The following is a 20,655-nucleotide window of genomic DNA, read 5'->3' on the forward strand; positions in this document are numbered from 1 at the left end:
ATATACCATTGCCTTCGTCATCATGTGTGTCATCGAATACGTGATTTAAAAAGGTAATCGCTTACGGCAACGTATACTTAATCATTTGCATCAATTTTATCTGAATATAATTAAAAAAATAAGACACTTTGATTATTATATTTCGCTCAAACAAATTGTTTTTGTAATGCAGAAATAAAAGGGTATCAATATTACGATGATTTTCATCGTCTACATCAGACGCACGTGGCGGTGGTCGTCAGTCCACGGAGGTCGGTGGCCGTCAAAGTGCACACAACAGTCTCCTTCCCCAGACGCTTGTTAGCCGCATCCAGGTCCAATTCCTTGGTCATGGTAACGCAGCCGTTAGGGGTTCCATGACGAAGACGCCGCCGGCCCGAGGGCACGACATCTTGTACGTGTGGACATCGCCCACATCTTCGCCCTAGATGTCGTTCTTAAAGTCCGGACAGCTTATCTGCTCTCCAGGCTACAAATTGAAGAGCTCAAGTTGTTTACAACGTTAACGGTCATTTAGATAAATTGGTCGTTGTCGGCTCAGGTACTACTTGAAAGTACCCCGGGACTCGTAAGTGTACTACAGTGAACCCGAGTTCGGTTAATACGCTAAAGCGTACGTCGTATACTTTTTAGTATATTTTCCGTACTCCGAATACATTGTATAGTATACTTAAAAGTACCTTGGAGACTTTTAAGGGTCTTCTTTCACAGATTTTTTACATGTATTAAGTTTGTCATTACCGGTAAATGCTTTATATTGATTAATGCAAACATAGGATCTAAAAAGCTCCAGAAAAAAGCAAGAATAAAAATAAAGAAATAAAATAAAATAACCCTCAACTGGGCTCAAACCACTGAATCCTGGAGTAAAAGTCTATCGCTTAGTTCACTCGGCCATCCGTGCTCATACAACGAGTGATGAATTGTATACTTTATATGTATAAGCTATCCTCGTAGTATCACAAAAATAAGAAAACAACAGAACCTTTCCAAATTAGCCAATTGTTCCGCGTTGCAACGCTTTATAATTTTCAGTTTTTTAAATCGTCAAAAAGATGCATATAATGGATATGTGAGTGCATGGTAACTGTTCAGTATAACTGTTTTCTCACAAATATCATAATAACAACGAAAATTTGCGAATCTGAAACATTTTTGTCAATATACCAAAACGTGAAAAGGCCACTTTAAATCGTAAGTTAGCCGACAATGACCTTTGAAGGTAAATTAAGCTAAGCTGAATTAAACCTTTAAAGAAATATTCATATTATGTCATTGTTAAACATGTGCTTAGTTTGAATAAATAATGCAATTATCGACTAAATTTTAAATTTTTGATAATATGTGTTCGTTAATTGAATTAATGGATGTTAACATTTATCAAGCTGTAAGCCTTACTGAGCACAGTAAAGTTTTGTTAACTATGGTTCTTATTCAGATTGTACGAATATAAAGTCAAATATTTTTAGAACCAAGTATTAGTATTATCTGATTATCATTATTTAGCGATCGATACACAATCTATATTGTGCTCATGCAGGCTAAGCCCCGTGGTTTCATTCATACAAATCCGAACACCAAATGAGCGCGTTCTGAGAAAACTGGGCTTAATGCATGTGCGTTAAGTGTCATCCCAGATGAGCCTGTGCAGTCCGCACAGGCTAATCAGGGACGCAACTTTCCGCTTTTATGACGTTTTTCGTTTAAATGTAGTCTCTTCTTAGCAAAAATCCAATTAAGTGTGGACTGCACAAGCTAATCTTGGATGACACTTTACGCACATACATTAAGCCCAGTTTTCTCAGAACGCGACTCCAATTGTTTTTCCTGACCGATACACAACAATAAAACGAAAACTATTATTTAAAAAAACACGCTTTAATTATGTCTACAATGAGCGTCTAAAAGCAACATATAAATACGAGCTTTAAAAACAGAGTCATTCAACATGACAAAATCAAACTTCGAAATCACTTTTACGTGTTCGTTTTGTCACACGTACACATATGTATAATTGAGTTTTATGTTGCAATAATATAACAATTCACATCAGAAAGATCTATATTTAGAAAGCGATATGTTCAAATTCAAACGTGTAAACGTGACCTTTTAACAGGTCACACATGTAAACGTTACATTTTCACATTTCACACATGTTAACGTGACATATTCACAGGTCACAGATGTTAGTGCATTCACACTTAACACATGTAAACCTGACATACTCACAGTTAACATATGTAATGTGACATACTCACAGTCAACACGTGTAAACCTGACGTTTTCACACTTTAATCATAAAAACTAAAACATTAAAAGTTCACACATGTAAACGTGATATATTCACAATGCAATACTGTTAACGTGACGATTTACATTGCACACATGTAAACATTTCACATTCATATGGGGCATTTCTAAAAAGACATTAATCACAAACGATGCATTTATGACAATTAACCAGTCGCCAAATAAGCGATCGCTCCTCCCACTAAGTTGTGTTTTCATAAAACGCTTATTCCATTACTCCGACAGTCTGTTTGACGGACCGTGTGGCCGCAATAAACGAAATCTGATTGATTATTACGTGAGTTTGATTGACAGCTGGCGAGTGGCAGGGGCGTCGGAAGCAATTTGACATTGGGGCGGTGGAGGGGGTGGGTATGGGAGGGGGTATTGCCCTCCCGTGGTGGGGGTCAGGGAATTATTTTCAAATTTTAGCATCAAATGGCACATTCTGGTGCGTTGTTATGCCTACTACCTGACCTTATACACGTCTATTGCAGGCATATTCTGAATTACAAAAGTTGCGACAGACAGACAGACGATGGAGAAGTGATCTCTGTATGTCGCAGTTTGTACTTTGTAGCAGGCGATACAACAATACGGATCATGTGGGTTGAAAGAACGTTCTTCGGGATTTTTGCACGAAAAATTCCGTTTTTAAAATTTGAAATTCGTTGGTTGGTTTGGAGTAGACATATTGAAATGACACATACAAGTGGTAAAAACATAAATAAGTTCTTAGAATTATCGATTTACTTTGAATTATTACACTTAATTCAGGTATCTTGAGGTATCTTTAATTTTGTGCAAATTAAGGACTATTGGCTATCGGCACATTTGTTTTATGTCACTCTTTCCTTTTTATTAATAAAAAGAAGCAAAGGCGTAGGTCATACCGACAATTTAAGATTCTCAGGTTAATTACTCAAGAATAAAGGGATTATCGTTATAAAAAGACCGATCAATTAACAACATAATTGACACGTACACTACCTCGGGTGGGTGATGACATCAACAATACACGTGTCATAACCGCGAAAGCGTGATTACCTTGCTTCGTGGTAAAGATATTTCAAATATACGGGTATTGAATGAATAAATGAAAAAGGTCTTTGCCGAAATTTCATTTTTGCAGAAAATATTGGGTCGGCGGCCACCACCCCTGACGCCCCAGCTCAGACCTCTGAGTGGTCAATTAATAACCCACACAAGCATTTTCAAAAGGGACGCACGTGTAATAACTGACACTCTTAATAGTGACACAACCAAAACGCGAACGGACGCACACACATCACGTGACAACCCAAGACATAAAATAAGCGTGACATTCTACACTCGACGCATTCGCACGCTGCAAGTAGCTCCTTACCCCGACTTCGTCGTTTTTCGTGATCGTCCAAGTCGTTTGTTGTGAATTCCGGTTTCTCGTTGACGTCACTGATGAGCAGCGTCAAAGTCTCGGTCGTGGAATTTGCCGTAGCCGCCGTAGCGCGTAAATCACGACCTCGTACGAGAGTTTGTTGACCTTTTCGAAATCAATCACGGACTTGGCGCGAATTTCGCCCGCTGAAAAGAAATCAAAGCGCTGAGAGCCTTAAAAGACTGTAAGAGAGCCGATATACGTTATAATATCTACGCGATTTATGAGCGGTTTATTTGTATAAGACTCCAAACTAGGGTCTTTTTGTGAGGTAAAATTAGTTCGCACATAAACTGTAGAATACTTCACAGTCGTTTATATTTGCCGGTATGACATTCAGTGGTTTTCAAAATGCCTGTTTCGTGGGCACGTTAATTCGTGTATTTTTCATTTTGGAGACAAACAAGAATTTGCGTCGCTAATTTTCCGATAAGTTTGTAAAAATATGTCAAATGAATTATAATTATTTACAGAACAAACAATAAGCTCATACTGCTACGATCTAACGATCGTATTTTAAAATATCGAGGGGGAACAACATTTCTTGATATCCAATGCTTTAACTTTAAGTTGCTATTGCTGGAACCGGTCGGGAGAAATGTGAAATAATGAAAAATACCCGCCCTTGTCAAAAACTCCAACGACTAATATATTGAATACTATTTGAGTATATCTATTATTTTACAATGAATGGTACGCTTTCTTAAACATAGATTACTTGCGTAACATCTTCATTTACATACATAACTTGATCCAAAAAGTTAACGTGTTGTTAAAGGTGTTTATCAACTGCGCTAAAGAAGTACATATTGCTGTCATAAAGTTCAGTGTTAGTTTTAACAAAGCTCATATCCTATTTTAATTAAATGATCTCGATTTTTTTCCAATTTACCCACAAAAAAACACACGGGAAAACATGTAAACGGACGCGCTGTACTTGCAGAATCGCATGTAAATAATCTGCGCCACGTCGATGCAAGTTGCAAAAGTACTTTATGACGGTCACCAACATCGGGTCCTCGTGATTTACGTCATAATAAACGTCACCGGCGGCGTTGTTTTCGTAGACGGCTAAAACGTCGATTTTTGGAACGTTCGTCAGCTTGGCACTGTTTTTATATTTGGATTTTAAACTGTTTTAAATATGAAAACGCACTCCCCCAAAAACAGATTAAATCTACGGAAATATTCCCAGGGAAAAATCCATAAAGCGTTTAAACTGAAAATTAAACGAAGCCGGTACTGCTTTCATATTTATTTCCTTCAAAAAAAGTGTTCGCTTTGGTACATAACTTTTAAGTATTGCTATAAAGAATTGATTGATTCATACTTTATGGGATTCTAAGACAGTGCCAAAATGAGTTTTGAAACAAATGTAATGATACAGATTAAGCATCTTACAGTGCAATGTCAGCATTATAATTCTTTGTAGTTTAAACCTATTTATTTTAGCTCGATTGCATCGAAGCCTAAGGCTTATTGAAAGGCTCTAGAGTCCGAGTCCGTATCCTAGACTCAAAACCAGTACTTGGTGTCTTTGGGAAGATCGAAAGAACTGCTCCCACAACTCGAACTCATGACCACCCGGTCGTTATCGTAGGCGGACACATATCCACTATACAATGGGACTCTCTAACTCTCTTAACATAAAATCAAGAAGTGGACCGAGTGAACAGAAACATTTAAGCAGGGGAGACGAAATACAATTGCGTGTTATGTTACTTAATCACAATTACCTCCCCTCCAATAATCAAGGCAAACACTGACAGAAGGAATATTTTATTGCGAAACTGGTCGGAGCGATTCGTAGCTATATAGACTAATTCGACATTAAATGCCTACATTTCACATGCATTGACAAAATTAAATACCATGACATAAACACGAAAACACTTACGAATATTGTCGTCGATTTGATTTGTTTCCTTTCGTCAGTTGTGGGTGTTCGCGTTTTGGTTTAATTTTTCCTTCTGCTTTTTTTTTCCAAAGGCGGAGAAACATTGACAAAACTAGAATATATCCGGTAACTGTGTCTGATACGGATACGTTAACATTTACGTCGTCAATGTTTGTGATTTCGGTTTTGTTATCCTCGCTAAATTAATTTATCCAACACTTACCCAGTTGTCTCAATGTACTGACCAGTTATTTCCACATGACGGTGTACGGAGTCGGATTCTTGCTATACTTGTCTGTTGCCACAACCGAGAGTTGGAACGAGTTGTTAGGGTACGAATGAAGATCCGCATTCGTTACTATGTCCTCCATCTAGAATTGCGCAATAGATTATGCTTGTACACAAGCTATCATTCATTAATTGAAGATTGATGCGGCAAATATCATCTGTTTTTAAGATATGCAAATGAAGATAGTTGTACGCAATATAATGAATATTACTACAATGCATTTTCAAATTTTACCGAACCACACAAAAGTAAAGAAAACAATTTAAGCAAACTTCAGGTGGCGGAGACTATAGAGTATACCGCCGTTGAAATTGAAAATACGTGTATACTTCAATAAATTACCTTTTTATAGACACTTTCCGTAGATTTTGGATTTGGGAAAAAAAGAGATTAAATTGCGTCACTGTGTTGAACGCATTTTTTCAAATTCAAAAATTACAGAATTTATGTGCTATCGAAAAATTCATTTTTATGACGAAATTGTGTGGTGACGAAAATAAATTGGTCAACCCACGAACTCATTAAAAAAATAATAAAATTTAAAACACTTTTACAGTGAATGGCTTTTTGTGATACATTATTCAGTGCAGTTATGTTAACTCGTATTCTCCAAAAGCTTATTTTAAATCGAATCACTTATTATGGTTATTAAATCTTAAGCATACTCTTAGATCAAACATGGGACGTTTCCATAACAGGGCGGAAACCTTATACACTTCATGACCGCGTAAAGTATTCACTCCGCGTGAAATGTCTACTGAACAACCTATTCGGAGACATGATGAATGGACACGTGGCATTCGGGGTAAGGGACAGCATACTGTAGATGACGTTATCGTTTTCCACGTCACTTCCGGTAGCGGTAAACACGGTGTCGGTAGCGCTTGAGTCTTTTGCGACGAGGCTAAGTTTTGTAATAGGCGACCCTATGACGACAGGTAAATCGTTTGAAGACAGCACTTAATAAAAAAAATTGAAGATTCTTAAAGCAACTCAATGGCATCGTGATCCAAAATAAGGTTGATTCTATAAAACTAGTCCTTCACACAGGCTAATCAAGGACGACACTTTCCACTGTTATTGTGTTTTTCGTTTAAAGAATTTCAAATCCGGTGCCAGCGCAAAATGTCGTCCCTTATCAAGCTGTGCGGACTGCACAGGCTTTTCCGGGAAAACACTTAACGCACATGCATTGAGACACTTTCTAGAGCGAGGATCATTAAAGACAATGTCTGTAAAATTATGTAAAACAGGAAATCTCATGGTTAAAATAAACAAAGCTCATTGGGGAAATCTTATGTGTTTGATATGTCAAATTTCTTAAAGAATTTGTTGTAAGAAATTTTAGCATATTTTGCTTGTACAAATATAAAATGTTAGTCATATAGGCAGAGGGATAATCACGTGACAAACATGATGGCGACGTTCATGCCGAGAATGTATTACGATGTCGTATACTACGGAATCCGTTGAACAGTACATATATTGTGCGTCGCCGGACTGACGCGCAAAATATCGTGTATCGCTTCGTGTGTTTACTGTCGCCCTTTGAAACACGATACACGAAGCGATGCACGATATTTTTTCGCGACAGTCGCGGCGACGCACGATATTTTTTTGCGACAGTCTCGGCAACGTAACATATTTTTTCGCGACAGTCGCGGCGACGCACGATATTTTTCGCGACAGTCGCGGCGACGTACGATAGTTCGCGCGACAGTCGCGGCGACGCACGATATATTTAACACGAGCATTCACACTTAACACATGTAAACCTGACATACTCACAGTTAACATATGTAAATGTGACATACTCCACAGTCAACACGTGTAAACCTGACGTTTTCACACTTTAATCATAAAAACCTAAAACATTAAAAGTTCACACATGTAAACGTGATATATTCACAATGCAATACTGTTAACGTGACGATTTACATTGCACACATGTAAACATTTCACATTCATATGGGGCATTTCTAAAAAGACATTAATCACAAACGATGCATTTATGACAATTAACCAGTCGCCAAATAAGCGATCGCTCCTCCCACTAAGTTGTGTTTTCATAAAACGCTTATTCCATTACTCCGACAGTCTTTGTTTGACGGACCGTGTGGCCGCAATAAACGAAATCTGATTGATTATTACGTGAGTTTTGATTGACAGCTGGCGAGTGGCAGGGGCGTCGGAAGCAATTTGACATTGGGGCGGTGGAGGGGGTGGGTATGGGAGGGGGTATTGCCCTCCCGTTGGTGGGGGTCAGGGAATTATTTTCAAATTTTAGCATCAAATGGCACATTCTGGTGCGTTGTTATGCCTACTACCTGACCTTATACACGTCTATTGCAGGCATATTCTGAATTACAAAAGTTGCGACAGACAGACAGACGATGGAGAAGTGATCTCTGTATGTCGCAGTTTGTACTTTGTAGCAGGCGATACAACAATACGGATCATGTGGGTTGAAAGAACGTTCTTCGGGATTTTTTGCACGAAAAATTCCGTTTTTTTAAAATTTGAAATTCGTTGGTTGGTTTGGAGTAGACATATTGAAATGACACATACAAGTGGTAAAAAACATTAAATAAGTTTCTTAGAATTATCGATTTACTTTTGAATTATTACACTTAATTCAGGTATCTTGAGGTATCTTTAATTTTGTGCAAATTAAGGACTATTGGCTATCGGCACATTTGTTTATGTCACTCTTTCCTTTTTATTAATAAAAAGAAGCAAAGGCGTAGGTCATACCGACAATTTAAGATTCTCAGGTTTAATTACTCAAGAATAAAGGGATTATCGTTTATAAAAGAGACCGATCAATTAACAACATAATTGACACGTACACTACCCTCGGGTGGGTGATGACAATCAACAATACACGTGTCATAACCGCGAAAGCGTGATTACCTTGCTTCGTGGTAAAGATATTTTCAAATATACGGGTATTGAAATGAATAAATGAAAAAGGTCTTTGCCGAAATTTCATTTTTGCAGAAAATATTGGGTCGGCGGCCACCACCCCTGACGCCCCAGCTCAGACGCCTCTGAGTGGTCAATTAATAACCCACACAAGGCATTTTCAAAAGGGACGCACGTGTAATAACTGACACTCTTAATAGTGACACAACCAAAACGCGAACGGACGCACACACATCACGTGACAACCCAAGACATAAAATAAGCGTGACATTTCTACACTCGACGCATTCGCACGCTGCAAGTAGCTCCTTACCCCGACTTCGTCGTTTTTCGTGATCGTCCAAGTCGTTGTTGTGAATTCCGGTTTCTCGTTGACGTCACTGATGAGCAGCGTCAAAGTCTCGGTCGTGGAATTGCCGTAGCCGCCGTAGGCGTAAATCACGACCTCGTACGAGAGTTTGTTGACCTTTCGAAATCAATCACGGACTTGGCGCGAATTTCGCCCGCTGAAAAGAAATCAAAGCGCTGAGAGCCTTAAAAGACTGTAAGAGAGCCGATATACGTTATTAATATCTACGCGATTTATGAGCGGTTTTATTTGTATAAGACTCCAAACTAGGGTCTTTTTGTGAGGTAAAATTTAGTTCGCACATAAACTGTAGAATACTTCACAGTCGTTTATATTTGCCGGTATGACATTCAGTGGTTTTCAAAAATGCCTGTTTCGTGGGCACGTTAATTCGTGTATTTTTTCATTTTGGAGACAAACAAGAATTTTGCGTCGCTAATTTTCCGATAAGTTTGTAAAAATATGTCAAATGAATTATAATTATTACAGAACAAAAATAAGCTAATACTGCTTACGATCTAACGATCGTATTTTAAAATATCGAGGGAACAACATTTCTTGATATCCAATGCTTTAACTTTAAGTTGCTATTGCTGGAACCGGTCGGGGAGAAATGTGAAATAATGAAAAATACCCGCCCTTGTCAAACTCCAACGACTAATAATATTTGAATACTATTTGAGTATATCTATTATTTACAATGAATGGTACGCTTTCTTAAACATAGATTACTTGCGTAACATCTCATTTACATACATAACTTGATCCAAAAAGTTAACGTGTTGTTAAAGGTGTTTATCAACTGCGCTAAAAGAAGTACATATTGCTGTCATAAAGTTCAGTGTTAGTTTAACAAAGCTCATATCCTATTTTAATTAAATGAATCTGATTTTTTTTCCAATTTACCCACAAAAAAACACAACCGGAAAACATGTAAACGCCGTACTTGCAGAATCGCATGTAAATAATCTGCGCCACCGTCGATGAAGTTGCAAAAGTACTTTATGACGTCACCAACATCCGGGTCCTCGTGATTTACGTCATATATAACGTCACCGGCGGCGTTGTTTTCGTAGACGGCTAAAACGTCGATTTTGGAACGTTCGTCAGCTTTGGCACTGTTTTTATATTTGGATTTAAAACTGTTTAAATATGAAAACGCACTCACCCAAAACAGATTTACATCTACGGAAATATTCCCAGGGAAAATCCATAAAGCGTTTAAACTGAAAATAAACGAAGCCGGGTACTGCTTTCATATTTATTTCCTTCAAAAAAGTGTTCGCTTTGGTACATAACTTTTAAGTATTGCTAGAAAGAATTGATTGATTCATACTTTATGGATTCTAAGAACAGTGCCAAAATGAGTTTTGAAACAAATGTAATGATACAGATTAAGCATCTTACAGTGCAATGTCAGCATTATAATTCTTTGTAGTTTAAACCTATTTATTTTAGCTCGATTGCATCGAAAGCCTAAGGCTTATTGAAAGGCTCTAGAGTCCGAGTCCGTATCCTAGGACTCAAAACCAGTACTTGGTGTCTTTGGGAAGATCGAAAGAACGCTCCCACAACTCGAACTCATGACCACCCGGTCGTTAGGCGGACACCATATCCACTATACAATGGGGACTCTCTAACTCTCTTTAACATAAAATCAAGAAGTGACCGAGTGAACAGAAACATTTAAGCAGGGGAGACAAATACAATTGCGTGTTATGTTACTTAATCACAATTACCTCCCCTCCAATAATCAAGGCAAACACTGACAGAAAGGAATATTTTATTGCGAAACTGGGTCGGAGCGATTCGTAGCTATAAGACTAATCTCGACATTAAATGCTACATTTCACATGCATTGACAAAATTAAATACCATGACATAAACAGCGAAAACACTTACGAATATTGTCGTCGATTTGATTTGTTTCCTTTCGTCAGTTGTGGGTGTTCGCGTTTTGGTTTAATTTTTCCTTCTGCTTTTTTTTTCAAAGGCGGAGAAACATTGACAAAACTAGAATATATCCGGTAACTGTGTCTGATACGGATACGTTAACATTTACGTCGTCAATGTTTGTGATTTCGGTTTTGTTATCCTCGCTAAATTAATTTATCCAACACTTACCCAGTTGTCTCAATGTACTGACCAGTTATTTCCACAATGACGGTGTACGGAGTCGGATTCTTGCTATACTTGTCTGTTGCCACAACCGAGAGTTGGAACGAGTTGTTAGGGTACGAATGAAGATCCGCATTCGTTACTATGTCTCCATCTAGAATTGCGCAATAGATTATGCTTGTACACAAGCTATCATTCATTAATTGAAGATTGATGCGGCAAATATCATCTGTTTTTAAGATATGCAAATGAAGATAGTTGTACGCAATATAATGAATATTACTACAATGCATTTTCAAATTTTACCGAACCACACAAAGTAAAGAAAACAATTTAAGCAACTTCAGGTGGCGGAGACTATAGAGTACCGCCGTTGAAATTGAAAATACGTGTATACTTCAATAAATTACCTTTTTATAGACACTTTCCGTAGATTTTGGATTTGGGAAAAAAAGAGATTAATTGCGTCACTGTGTTGAACGCATTTTTTCAAATTCAAAAATTACAGAATTTATGTGCTATCGAACAAATTCATTTTTTATGACGAAATTGTGTGGTGACGAAAATAAATTGGTCAACCCACGAACTCATTAAAAAAATAATAAATTTAAAACACTTTTACAGTGAATGGCTTTTTGTGATACATTATTCAGTGCAGTTATGTTAACTCGTATTCTCCAAAAGCTTATTTTTAAATCGAATCACTTATTATGGTTATTAAATCTTAAGCATACTCTTAGATCAAACATGGGACGTTTCCATAACAGGGGCGGAAACCTTATACACTTCATGACCGCGTAAAGTATTCACTCCGCGTGAAATGTCTACTGAACAACCTATTCGGAGACATGATGAATGGACACGTGGCATTCGGGGTAAGGGACAGCATACTGTAGATGACGTTATCGTTTTTCCACGTCACTTCCGGTAGCGGTAAACACGGTGTCGGTAGCGCTTGAGTCTTTTGCGACGAGGCTAAGTTTTGTAATAGGCGACCCTATGACGACAGGTAAATCGTTTGAAGACAGCACTTAATAAAAAAATTGAAGATTCTTAAAGCAACTCAATGGCATCGTGATCCAAAATAAGGTTGATTCTATAAAACTAGTCCTTCACACAGGCTAATCAAGGACGACACTTTCCACTGTTATTGTGTTTTTCGTTTAAAGAATTTCAAATCCGGTGCCAGCGCAAAATGTCGTCCCTTATCAAGCTGTGCGGACTGCACAGGCTTTTCCGGGAAAACACTTAACGCACATGCATTGAGACACTTTCTAGAGCGAGGATCATTAAAGACAATGTCTGTAAAATTATGTAAAACAGGAAATCTCATGGTTAAAATAAACAAAGCTCATTGGGGAAATCTTATGTGTTTGATATGTCAAATTTCTTAAGAATTTGTTGTAAGAAATTTTAGCATATTTTGCTTGTACAAATATAAAATGTTAGTCATATAGGCAGAGGGATAATCACGTGACAAACATGATGGCGACGTTCATGCCGAGACATGTAATTTACGATGTCGTATACTACGGAATCCGTTGAACAGTACATATATTGTGCGTCGCCGTGACTGACGCGCAAAATATCGTGTATCGCTTCGTGTGTTTACTGTCGCCCTTTGAACACGATACACGAAGCGATGCACGATATTTTTCGCGACAGTCGCGGCGACGCACGATATTTTTTGCGACAGTCTCGGCAACGTAACATATTTTTCGCGACAGTCGCGGCGACGCACGATATTTTTCGCGACAGTCGCGGCGACGTACGATAGTTCGCGCGACAGTCGCGGCGACGCACGATATATTTAACACGATATATTGACTTCTGGACTACCTACACAAACGCGATATATCGTGTTAAATATATCGTGCGTCACCGAGACTGTCGCGCAAAATATCGTGTATCACTTCGTGTGTCTAGTGTCGCCTTTGATGAAAGATTATAGATTGCACTATCCGGATTCCGTAGTATACCATTAATTACTTTTGTTAATTGTTTAAATGTCCCTCACTTTCCAGCCATATCGGCAAGAAATGGATAAGCGTGTATAACGTATTAATATTCGCGCTATACATCGACTTTACGCTGCGAAATGTCTTAGCGGGTCACAAAATTACAGCTCCAGCTCTCTTGCTCATATGGTAGGAAAGTGAGCGGCATTTAAACAATTAATACAAGTATTAAAGGGTATAAAACGGCGAAAAATACCTGTCTCGGCATGGACGTCACCATCTTTTTTTGTCACGTGACTACCATATCTTATAAGGCACACAAAGCTGTTTAAAAGATTTTAATTAAAACAAAGCGTAAGACGTTTATAGCGGGAGACTTGAGGAATTTTATTAAATCAATACATTTTATAAACACGTTTTTATTTAAACAAACACGTTTTTGTTTATATCTTTCACATAAATCATGTTTCGGCCATAGCTTTCATCAGTAGTATGATTCGAAGCATAAACACAAAAAGTGACGTCAACGTTATACAGTAAAGTAACGTCGTTTGGCAAACAAAAAGACATATTGCGCAATACAAAGATGGGTCAAAGTTGATATAATACTATGTAAGCAATACTATTTATTTTAAAATTTATTTTAAAAGTATCAAAATAACGCTAAAGAATTATCGCAAGGCGTCCTTAATCAAGCATATGTTGTGTTCGGCTTACTGCTAAGGTTGTCGATCGTTGGCGCTTTGTTATCGTTAATATGGACGGTGAAAATCTTCTCCGCCCCTTTGACCCCCGCGGCGTCGCTGCACTGAATGTGCAGGTTATAGGAGGGGTTCGTGTCGTAGCTAAGCGACCGCCCCGCCACCGCCTCGCTGACGGAGTAGATCACCCATACTGAAAGAAATCGTGCAGTCGTAATGACGTCATAAATATGGGACATTCTCAAGAAAACATGTTTATTTATTGTATATTTTTACTGGCATGTCTTCAAACTGTTGTATGTTTTATATTATCTGCAAACGCATGTTTGTTTTTGTACATGCAAGTTACTGATGCTTACATCAAATAAACTGTCCTATTCTGTTCTATAAAAATACTTCAACTTTGTCTTTTTGGCGATTTTAATATTATAAATACTGAAAATAGTGGATATGACTTTAAAGAAGGTGTTTAAATAAGTAGAACTTGAATGACGTCACTAGATGCAAGAATATGATAATTACTGAAAGGTAGTACTTATAACTTAAACTGACGACATAAATATACTGTTTATACTTAAATGATGTTCATCAATATTTCTAAAGATAGAAGAAAAATGTAGGCCTATCCTGTATGTATAGATTGACGTGGCGTAATGTATATCGTGTCCGCCTAGCGACTAGGAGGTCATGGGTTCGAATACCACTGTGGAATCTTTCTTTTGATCCCCAGTCCCAGAGACACCAAGTTACGCCGAAGACAAACTCTATAGCGTTTAAATTAGCCTGAGGTGTTTAATGCAGTAGAGCCAAAATCAATAGGTATATACTGTTTAGATAGCTTATGTGGTGGGCTCGTATTTGACGTTAAACTCGTAATACGTCGGTGACGTCTGAACGCAGTCAGCCGCGTCCTCCGTTAACGTCAACGTCGTGAGTTGCTTTTCCGCAGTCTGCCACTCGTCCACAGTTGACGCCGTCGGCAAACTCGTTATCTCTGGACCCTTAAATGATACAGTATAAATTGGGTTTCGTTTTGAAACTGGACTTAATGTATTTGCTTGAAGTGTCGTTCGTGCACAGGCTCATGCTAATCCGGGACAACATTTTACGCGCATGCGTTTTAAACTACTTTTCTCACAAAGGCGCACTCGTAAGGACGCAAATATCAACGTTACTCGCGACGTAAATATCAACGCTACTCAAGACATAAATATCAATGTTACTCACGACGTAAATATCAACGTTACTCACGACGTAAATATCAACGTTACTCACGACGTAAATATCAACGTTTCCCACGACGTAAATATCAACGTTACCCCCACGACGTAAATATCAACGTAACTCACGACGTAAATATCAACGTAACTGACAACGTACATATCAACGCTTCTCACGACGTAAATATAACCGTTACTCACGACTTAAATATCAACTTTACGCTTTTTCAACATTAATCGCGACGTAAATATCAACGTTACTCACGACGTAAATATCAACGTTACTCACGACGTAAATATCAATGTTACTCAAGACGTTAATATCAACGTTACTCACGACGTTTTGGACTTTGACAACGTAAGTATCCGTGGTTTGAAGAAGGCCGTCAGTGCACGTGACGTCAAGATTATACGTCGCCTTTGTCTCAGAGTCCAGAGCTCCAGCCATCTTCACGATTTGGTTGCCTAAAATACGTCTGTGCGTCTATGTCTCATTCTGCGAAAACTGGACTTAATGCACGTGCTAAAGCGTCATCTCAGATCAGCCTATGCAGTTCCCACAGGCTAATCAGGGACGACACTGACTGTCCACCTGAACTGGATTTTTGCTAAAGAGGCTTCCTTTTAACAAAACAAAAAAATACCATAAAAGCGCAATTCGTGGAATAATGATTTTTGGGGAAACAAACGAGGAAATTGCGTCGGTCATTTTCCGATTTGTTTGTGTTAAATTCGTAAATGGGTCGACCCATGAAATCAAGGAAAATTAATACCCCACAAATAAAAATGACTTACACTAAAACGAGAGATTATGTACTAACCAGTGACGGCGAATGGTCCCCTGTCAGCGCTCGTCATTGAACAGGTGGCGTCAGACTTATCGAAAGTTACGAAATCCAACGTCTTTAACGTCAACGTTCCGCTAACGTCCTCAGCGACGTCACTGGAGCCTCCTGGGTAAGTGATCACCGGTGCCTACGAAAATATATCAACACGGGGCTAAATGCATACGCGCACAGGCTTATAAGGTACGACACTTTCCGCTTTAACATTTATGGAAGCTTTCGTTTGAAGGTTTCTCTCCTAAATAAAAGTCCTGTAAAGCTTCGACCCCGATAAGCCTGTGCAGTCCGCACAGGCTCATCGGTGACAACTTGTTTCATAAGTTGGATTTTTTTCATAGTAGACCTCATTTAAACACAAAACTCTGTTAAAGCGGAAAGTGTTGTCCTGAATAAGCCTGTGCGAGTGCACAGGCTAATCTGGGACGACACTTATTGCACAGGCTAATCTGGGACGACACTTATTGTGCGAGTGCACAGGCTAATCTGGGACGACACTTATTGCACAGGCTAATCTGGGACGACACTTATTGCACAGGCTAATCTGGGACGACACTTATTGCACAGGCTAATCTGGGACGACACTTATTGCACATGCATCAAACCCGTGTCTGTGCGAGTGCACAGGCTAATCTGGGACGACACTTATTGCACATGCATCAAACCCGTTTACCCAGATCGAGGTTCACAAAGAAGATGTGTTGGTTCAGGTAGATTATTTTTATTTAAATAATAATTATTTACGAATAGTGCAACCGCGTTCAACTCATTGAAGAAAAAGCATTTATTGACAAACATTAACACTTCCTTGCAATATAGTCACACCTCAGTTAAAATATTCACCAATGAAAATGCGTTTAATATCTTACCTGACTTACAACTTCAGCCTAGCATTTGACACATTTTGAAAGGCTTAAAGGGACATTTTCACAGACTTTGGCAAATTTTAATGTTTGTGATTAAATGATTTATATTGATAAATGTAATCATTGGATCTCTAAAGCTCCAGTAAAAAAATAAAGAATGAAACTTACAAAGAAACAAGGGCTGTTTGTAAAACATGCATGCCCCCCATATGGGCTATCAGTTGTAGTGGCAGCCATTGTGTGAATACAGTTTTTGTCACTGTGACCTTGACCTTTGACCTAATGTAAGTTATTATCCGGGAACCATGGTACTATTTCGAGTCACTGTGACCTTGACCTTTGACCTAGCAGGTTTTTTTCCCAGTTTTTGGGAAGATAGCCCATGGCTTTGGAATTGGGAATTTTATCTGCATTTTCATGAAATTGGGAAAATTTATTCATTAGCCTTTTTTTCCACACGAAAAGTCCACTAATTAGGGAAATACTAAATTTGATATAACACTTTATAATAATAAAAATAAATTAAAAGAACAAAAATCATAAAATACTTTGTTAAATGTAAATGAATTAAAATTGAGATAAAATACGCATAAGACATTGGGAACATAGCCGAATTTCGGCTATAAAATCGGGCCAAAAAAAACCCTGCCTAGTGACCTGAAAATCAATAGGGGCCATCTGCCAGTCATGATCAAGGGGGAGTGAGATGGGGGTATAATGTGGGGTGTGGTAATTAATAAGATGTTAAAAAAATTGTGGGGGGTGGGGGAGGGTGGGGGTGGGGGGATGAGAGGGGTAGGTTAATAATGTGGGGTGGGGTTATTTCTTAGATATAAAAAAAATAAATTGAGGGGGGTTGGGGTAGGGGGAGTGAGAGGGAGGTATAATATGGGGTGTGGTAATTTATTAGATGTTTAAAAAAATCTGGGAGGGTGGGGTAGTTGGGGGTGGGGGGGTGGTAGGTAGGGGATGAAAGGGGGGTATAATGTGGGTGTGTGTAATTTATTAAGATGATTTTAAAAAAATGGGGCGGAATGGGGGGTGGTAGGGGGGTGGGGATTGAGAGGGGGTAATAATGTGGGGTATGGTAATTATTAGATGTTTAAAACAAATTGGGGGGTGGGGGGATGGGGGGGTAGGGGGATCGGGGGGAGTTGAGAGGGGGGTATAATGTGGGATGGTGGTAATTTATTAGATGTTGAAAACAATTGGGGGTGGGGGCTGGTAGGGGGGGGGGGTGGGGGTTGAGAGGGGGTAATAATGTGGGGTGGGGTAATTTATAAGATGTTTAAAAAAAATTGAGGGGAGGGTGGGGGTGGGGGTGGGGGGTGGGGGTAGGGGAGGGGGTGGGGGGTGGGTGTGAGAGGGGCAAATAATGTAAGGTGGGGGTAATTTATAAGATGTTTAAAAAAAATGGGGGGGGGGGTGTGGGGGAAGGTAGGGGGTGATAGGGGTGAGTGAGAGGGGGGGTATAATGTGGGGTGTGGTAATTTATTGGATGTTTTAAAAAAATGGTGGATAGGGGGTAGGGGGGGTAAGGGGGAGTGACAGGCGGGTATAATGTGGGGTGGGATTATTTATTAGATGTTTAAAACAAACATGGGGGTGATAGGCGGGTAGGGGGTGGGGAGGTAGGGGGAGTGGGGGGGTGGGGGGTGGGGATGAGAGGGGGGTTTAATGTGGGGTGTGGTAATTTATTACATGATGCTTAAAAAAATAACAAATGATCTCACACTGACCTAAACAAATTTCCTCTATTTATAAAACATGAAATTTAAAATTAGTACATTTGTTTCCCCTGTATATAAGAAAGATATAATAGTGTATTACCTCCCGTGTCCAGCTTATATTTATATTAATCAACAAAATTAAACATTAACACAATATTAAATATATACACAATATACAAAAAATCTCATATTCTGATAATATTTTTACTGATCCACTGTATTTTACTAAAAGGATGATGTTTCATTGGACTGATAATTATAGATTTAGGATTACAGACCAGTTGCTTCAGTAATATTGTTCAGAGTTTGTCCTGTTCGCCGCGTATGCATTCTTGAGTTATAATTCAAAAAACATTTTACTATTTCGGGTCACCGTGACCTTGACCTTTGACCTAGTGACCTAAAAATCAATAGGGGTTATCTGCGAGTCATGATCAATGTACCTATGAAGTTTCATGATCCTAGGCCCAAGCGTTCTTGAGTAATCATATGACAACCACCTTGTGGACGGACCGACCGACCGACAGACCGACATACAGACATGAGCAAAGCAATATACCCCCTCTTCTTCGAAGGGGGGCAAAAAAATGGTGTTTAGATGTTTAAAACAAATTGGGGGGTGGGGGGATGGGGGGGTAGGGGGATAGGGGGAGTGAGAGGGGGGTATAATGTGGGATGTGGTAATTTATTAGATGTTTGAAAACAATTGGGGGTGGGGGTAGGGGGGGGTGGGGGTTGAGAGGGGGGTAATAATGTGGGGTGAGGTAATTTATAAGATGTTTAAAAAAAATTGAGGGGAGGGTGGGGGTGGGGGTGGGGGGTGGGGGGTAGGGGGAGTGGGGGGTTGGGTGTGAGAGGGGCAAATAATGTAAGGTGGGGTAATTTATAAGATGTTTAAAAAAATGGGGGGGTGGGGGAAGGTAGGGGGGTGATAGGGGTGAGTGAGAGGGGGGTATAATGTGGGTGTGGTAATTTATTGGATGTTTTAAAAAAAAGGTGGATAGGGGGTAGGGGGGGGTAAGGGGGAGTGACAGGCGGGTATAATATGGGGTGGGATTATTTATTAGATGTTTAAAACAAACATGGGGGTGATAGGCGGGTAGGGGGTGGGGAGGTAGGGGGAGTGGGGGGGGGGGGTGGGGATGAGAGGGGGGTTTAATGTGGGGTGTGGTAATTTATTACATGATGCTTAAAAAAAATAACAAATGATCTCACACTGACATAAACAAATTTCCTCTATTTATAAAACATGAAATTTAAAATTAGTACATTTGTTTCCCCTGTATATAAGAAAGATATAATAGTGTATTACCTCCCGTGTCCAGGTTATATTTATATTAATCAACAAAATTAAACATTAACACAATATTAAATATATACACAATATACAAAAAATCTCATATTCTGATAATATTTTTACTGATCCACTGTATTTTACTAAAAGGATGATGTTTCATTGGACTGATAATTATAGATTTAGGATTACAGACCAGTTGCTTCAGTAATATTGTTCAGAGTTTGCCCTGTTCGCCGCGTATGCATTCTTGAGTTATAATTCAAAAAACATTTTACTATTTCGGGTCACCGTGACCTTGACCTTTGACCTAGTGACCTAAAAATCAATAGGGGTCATCTGCGAGTCATGATCAATGTACCTATGAAGTTTCATGATCCTAGGCCCAAGCGTTCTTGAGTAATCATATGACAACCACCTTGTGGACGGACCGACCGACCGACAGACCGACATACAGACATGAGCAAAGCAATATACCCCCTCTTCTTCGAAGGGGGGCATAAAAAGAAAAAGTGACCCTAAGCAGGGCTTGAACAAGTGACACCTGTAGTCCTGGAGTAAAAAACAATGACATCGCTCGGACATCCTGCCAAGTATGCATGAAGGATGTATTTTATACTTAATATAAGCAAACTTAGTAGTTTAACATAATTAAACGACAATAAAACTCTCCAAATTATTCAATCATTTCGCATTGCAATGTTTGATAATTTTCAGGTTTTTAAATCGTCAAAAGATGCATAAAATGGATATTTTAGAG

At 39.0% G+C, this 20,655-nt stretch overlaps 1 protein-coding gene across 1 annotated transcript in view; it reads right to left on the reverse strand.

Annotated features, from left to right (window-relative positions):
• Window positions 1-229: 229 nt before the first annotated feature.
• LOC127863829 (uncharacterized) overlaps window positions 230-20,655 on the reverse strand; it is a 38,904-nt gene continuing 18,478 nt past the window's right edge. Inside the window, exons 14-19 of the mRNA XM_052403487.1 lie at window positions 15,985-16,138; window positions 15,501-15,628; window positions 14,771-14,944; window positions 13,960-14,136; window positions 9,131-9,323; window positions 230-469 (exon numbers count right to left, since the gene is read on the reverse strand). The gene's annotated coding sequence lies outside the window, so the exon portion shown is untranslated. The remainder of the gene's footprint in view (window positions 470-9,130; window positions 9,324-13,959; window positions 14,137-14,770; window positions 14,945-15,500; window positions 15,629-15,984; window positions 16,139-20,655) is intronic.

The sequence above is a fragment of the Dreissena polymorpha genome, chromosome 1, assembly GCF_020536995.1.
Source record: "Dreissena polymorpha isolate Duluth1 chromosome 1, UMN_Dpol_1.0, whole genome shotgun sequence".
NCBI lineage: Eukaryota > Metazoa > Mollusca > Bivalvia > Myida > Dreissenidae > Dreissena > Dreissena polymorpha.